The following is a 6,000-nucleotide window of genomic DNA, read 5'->3' as shown; positions in this document are numbered from 1 at the left end:
GACTTCAATACTGCCAAATGAGGAATTTGCTCAGGATTTTAATGAAAAGTTCCACTTTCTCCTCCTCATCTTCCCCCTCCTCTTTCAATTGTTCCCCCTCATCCCCCAGCTCCCTTTCCTCCTCATCTTCCTCTTCCTCCTTCAATTGTTACCCCTCATCCTCAAGCTTCTTTTCCTCCTCTTCTTCCTCCCACTTCTTGTGTATCCCAGGTTAGCTTTTAGCTCACTATGTCACCTAGGCTGGTCTCACAATTGTGTCAAACTCCTGAGTGCTGGACTCACAAGCATGTGCCCTCACACTTGGTGAATCACCTTCTGTTTAAGACACTGAAATTCCATTTTACTAACCTGAAGAGGAAGAGGAGCCCCTTTGATGACACTTCTGTTACCTTTTTGATATCATATTTGGTCCAGACTTACCTTTCTCATTCTGCAGCTGGCAGTTGTCTGGACTGCAGGTGGCAATGTTTCCCAAATGTCTAAGAAGCACACAGGGCTGGCACATGTCCATATTACTCTGCAGACTGAAAACTTGGACTCATTCCTCTGTACCCAAAGGAAAGGGAAGTGGAGCTCTGCGTGCTATGGGTGTGACAGGGACTTGAGTAGGCGTGAATAAAATCATTTACTAAGAACTTCACACACACATAGATTTCTGATTTCAGTTTCTTCTAGAAAGGGCCATTTCATCTTAGCATTCTGAGGGCAACCCTAGAGTAGTGAGAACACTGTTTTTTTTTTTTTTTTGAGAAAGGGCCTCTCTGTATAGCCCAAGCTAACTTTGAATGTTCAATCCTCCTGCCTCAGCTCTCGAATGTTGGAATTAGAGATGAGAGCCACCACATTTGGTTTAAATTGAGTTTCTTTATAGATGTTTATATGTGTAACACAGAGGAATAGAGCAGATCCATACCCATCACTAATTGCTAATCAATTAAGACTTTCCTAGAGACTGTTTTAAGCATGAGCTCTGTCGGAGGGAGGTCGCTTGTTGGTTCCCGGCCACCTGGCTAGCTTAGACCCTAAATAATCACACAGAAACTGTATTAATTAAATCACTGCTTGGCCCATTAGCTCTAGCTTCTTATTGGCTAATTCTTTATTAATTTAACCCATTTCTATTAATCTGTATATTACCACGTGGCTGTGGTTTACCCAGTAAACTTCCCAGCATCTGTCTCTGGTGGCTCCATGGCATCTCTCTGACTCTGCCCTTTTCTCTTCCAGCATACAGCCTAGCTTTCCCTAGGCTCAAAGCAGTTTTTTATTCATTAGCCAATAAAAGCAACACACAGACAGAAGGATCTCCCATGGCAGAGTTCTCTCACTTAATTTTCAATGATCCCAAGGAAGGGTTTGAAATGTGATAAAAATGCACATAAGAAGAAAAATCAAAGGATCATAACATTATTGATCATAAAAGGTGTACCAAGGATATACTCATGTAATTAAAAGACACCAGTTAAGTACTTATTAATTTGGTGTGGATCAAATGCTGGTTTTCCTCTGGTAGAATGGACTTTGGGAAGACTTTCCGGGTTTTGTTTGCTTGATTTTGAGATAGCCTTGCTGTAAGAGCCCAGGCTGACCTTAAACTCATGACCTCTGTGTCTCAAGTGCTTAAGTTATAGGTGTATGCCTCCACACTGGGCTCAGAAGACCTTCCTGAGGAAGAGTTTTCAGTAAGTGTTCATTCTCCAATAATCTGGAACGAGAGGAGAGAATTTGTCTCAAGAAAAATCGCAAGTTCCTAGAGATTATGATGAAGGCTTTTCCACTGCAGCCTTATCAGGAAACACAGAGCCGGCTGCTGCTTGAGAAGAGGGTTGTGGAGGGTTTTAGTTTGGTTAGGAGGAGGGAGACAATGACCATTAAGGTCCTTCTAATTTTCTTGGACAAAATCACATTAAAACATTTTAAAATGCTCAAAGAATTAATATTAGTTTGCTTATTACCTTTAGAAGATTTATTTGTATTTACGTGTGTGTGTGTGTGTGTGTGTGTGAACACATGTGTGGACATGTGAGTGCAGGTTCACATGGAAGCCAAATTAAAAGCACCAGAGTCCCTGGAACTGTAGTTAAAAGTGATTGTGAACTGCCCAAGTATGGATCCTGGGAATCAAACTTGGATCCTCTGGAAGAGCAGCGAGCATTCTTTTACCACTGAGCCACCTCTCCAGTCCCAGAATTAATATTTAGTAGTTACTCATATTTCATTAATTTATTTATTTATTTATTTATTTGGTTTTTCAAGACAGGGTTTCTCTGCAGCTTTTTTAGAGCCTGTCCTGGACCTAGCTCTTGTAGACCAGGCTGGCCTCGAACTCACAGAGATCCGCCTGCCTCTGCCTCCCAAGTGCTGGGATTAAAGGCGCGCGCCACCACCGCCCGGCTCATTAATTTATTTTTATCAGTGCTTTACTATATTATATCCAGCTTGTGAAAGAATAAACATGACTTAGAAATTTAGTAGTTAATCATTTTGTCGGCTGAATAAGCAACCAATCATCTTTAGAAACATACATTTGAAGAATGATTATTGTATGATAATTCTGGCATTTGTATCTATATAACAACCCACCGGATAATTCATATTATTAATTAAATTTAATTTTGAATTTTTTTCATACATTTGATTCATGCTTGCAAAGCAAATTTTTTGGTTTTTTGCTCTTTCTTGTATAAAAATTTCTTTAAGTTTTGTTTGATTTTTGAGTAACAGAGAAAAAGAAGGTTTTTTTTCCCCACACACGCCACAAGAGGGAAAAAGAGGTTTAAGCATCTAAGAAACACACCAAATGTTTCCCCCTCCTATTTAGACAAAATAAAAAGGGAATAAATATCCTGACCTCTCGCACTGCTTTAATTTGCTCCTCTTTACTTGGCAGATTTTATTTCTCCATCAATAGACAAGCTTGGTTTCACAGTGCATAGTGTAGTGCGCACCCAGTTTGAATTTTTCTATCCACCTGACAGTTAAAAGATCTCCTGGTTTCTGCAAGGCTCGAGTCAGGAAGCAGTTTCTAACTACAACAAATTGAACCGTTTGCACAAGGAAGTGTCGCTTTTATAAGTAATGGGAAACTTCAAATTTGATTACAAGCAACCTTTGGCTTCCTATCTGTTCGACAATGGGCCATGTTGTTAAGGGCAATTTCCATGCACAGCGTGTGGGTCCCATTTTTTCGTCCTTAGACATGGTTGTTTACTGTTCAGCACTGTTTATGCATTTTAATCAGTCCTTTTCAGTCTCCCTTAATAAATCACTACAAAGAGAACGCACCAAAACAAGGGCCATTATGCCGTACCGGTTACCCTTGCGCGTTATTCGCTGCCTGGAGCTTCATCCAGTGCACAGATTTAAAAAAGTAATGACAAGAACACAATCTATAGCCAAGAGTGTCGTATTTCGAGTTGCAACATCTCTGGCTAAATAACCTCTTTGAGTTCCATCCTCTAACAGTAGTAGCCTGGCTTTTAACTTCAGTTCAAACAAGAATGACTGAACAATTGGAACCTGCCATCAGTCCTGGGACTGAAAGTCTTTCTGATGGGATGAAGCTGACAGCCTAGTTCCTGCTTGGCAGGCACTCGCATGAAATGAGTCTCATGCGTTAGTGATAGATAAATGTTTAGACGTTTAGACATTCAGGTGTCTTACTGTCTGAGAAGAGTATTATGGTAAGGCAACAGTAGGGGAAGAAAAGGACTTTGGGGCCTTTGTGCCTGAGTGAGGAAGGACAATGACATCTTAGCATCATTAGACATGCAGCCAAAGACTCGGTTTGATCTATGGCTCCTTCTCTCTTTAAAGGCAAACTCTGATTTTCTCTTAAATGGGCTTTTAACAAGTGCATTTTTTTCCTCCTAGATTTTTGTTGTTGTTGTTGAATTCATTGGACTTTATTAACTTTGGTTCCTAGTGTTAGACACAGATTTTTACTAAGAAATACTGTTTTAATTCCCAGGATAGTGGTGAGAAGGTCACAAAGGGATAAGAAAGCCAAGGGGATTGTTTAACATGGATTTCAATTTTAAAGCATGACACGGCACTTAGCATTTAAACCTAATGATCAATACTGGCACATGCTGGAAGTATCACTAGAAAATTAATATCTTAAATATATATTGTAGTGTAAAGCTTAGATACATAATTTAGGAAAAGTAAGATTTAAAGGAAAATAACTTAATGGTACCCATTGCTTGTTACCCATATGATTAATGTCCATATTAAGCTTCCTTTCAAAATACATTGTATATTTTCTTTTGGAAAAATGAGTGATGTGAGAATTCAATAGCATATATTTTTTTTATTTCTATTGAGCTCTACATTTTTATCTGCTCTGCTCCCTGCCTCTCCCCTCTCCTTCAACCCTCTCCCAAAGTCCCCATGCTCCCAATTTACTCAGGAGATCTTGTCTTTTTCTACTTCCCATGTAGATTAGATCTATGTATGTCTCTTTTAAGGTCCTCTTTGTTGTCTAGGTTCTCTGGGATTGTGATTTGTGGGCTGGTTTGCTTTGCTTTATGTTTAAAAATCACTTATGAGTGAGTACATGTGATAACTGTCTTTCTGGGTCTGGGTTACCTCACTCAAAATGATGTTTCTAGCTCCACCCATTTGCCTGCGAAATTTAGGATGTCATTTTTTTTTGCTGTGTAGTACTCCAATGTGTAAATGTACCACATTTTCTTTATCCATTCTTCAGTCAAGGGGCATTTAGATTGTTTCCAGGCTCTGACTATGACAAACAATGCTGCTATGAACATAGTTGAGCACATGTCCTTGTGGCACAATTGATCATCCTTTGGATACATACCCAAAAGTGGTATTACTGGATCTTGAGGAAGGTTGTTTCCTAATTTTCTGAGAAATCATCACACTGACATCCAAAGGGGTTGTACTAGCTTGCATTCCCACTAGCACCATCAATGAAGGAGTGTTCCCTTTTCCCCACAACCTCTCCAGCATAAGTTGTCATCAGTGTTTTTGATCTTGGCCATTCTTACAGGTGTAAGATGGAAGAGTTGTTTTGATTTGAATTTCTCTGATGACCAAGGATGTTAAACATTTTTAAAGTGTCTTTTAGCCATTTTAGATTCCTCTGTTGAGAGTTCTTTGTTTAGCTCTGTACTCCATTTTTTAAAATTGGATTATTTGTTCTTTTGATGACCAATTTCTTGAGTTCTTTGTATATTTTGGAGATCAGACCTCTGTCTGATGTGGGGTTAGTGAAAATCTTTTCCCATTCTGTAGGCTGTTGTTTTGTCTTGTTGACCATGTCCTTCAGTGTATAATTTTGAACATCGATTTACGAAATTCTCTAGAGTCCTATGGAATTCAGCAATGTAGGTACTTTGCACATTTTCTCACAAACCCAGGTAGCTCAAGTTCCGTGTGCTGGAGAAACACGAGTTTCTTGAAGAGGCCAGTGTACTGGTAGTGCGATGTATGCCTGTGATCTCAGCTCTTAGAAAGCTGAGGTCAGGGGAGTTGGTGAGCATCTGAGGGCAGTCTGGGCTACATGTTGAGACCCTGTCACAAAGGACAAGACCCCAACAAGCCAAAAAGAACAAACCAAACACAAATGACAGCCAAGCAAAAAACCCAACAAGAGAGGTAAATACAAATGTTTGGTGTCCTCCCAAAGAATTCATGCGAAAGTGACTTTGGGAGGTGTTCAGATTGTAATTCTACACATTCAATAGTGTAGTACAAAAATATTATGCTTCATAAAAATGAATTTAGTGCTTCATTTAACAAGTTTTCTAAACTGTCAAAATGCACAGCCATTCCTCCTGTTCATATTCCTTTCCCCACACCTTAGCTTTTATTTTTAGATGTTTTTATTTCTCCAACCCAGGCTTTCTAACTTTGATTGATTAGCAGATGTAACCTTTGCACAAGTGACTGTCCTCTTAATCTGTGGCTCATAAGGACATAGACTGATAATGCCTAATATTTCCTTTGGTGAGTAAAAGCCAATTTTTGTTAGAC

Source organism: Arvicola amphibius, chromosome 9 (genome assembly GCF_903992535.2).
Source record: "Arvicola amphibius chromosome 9, mArvAmp1.2, whole genome shotgun sequence".
NCBI lineage: Eukaryota > Metazoa > Chordata > Mammalia > Rodentia > Cricetidae > Arvicola > Arvicola amphibius.
This window is presented reverse-complemented; position numbering follows the sequence as displayed.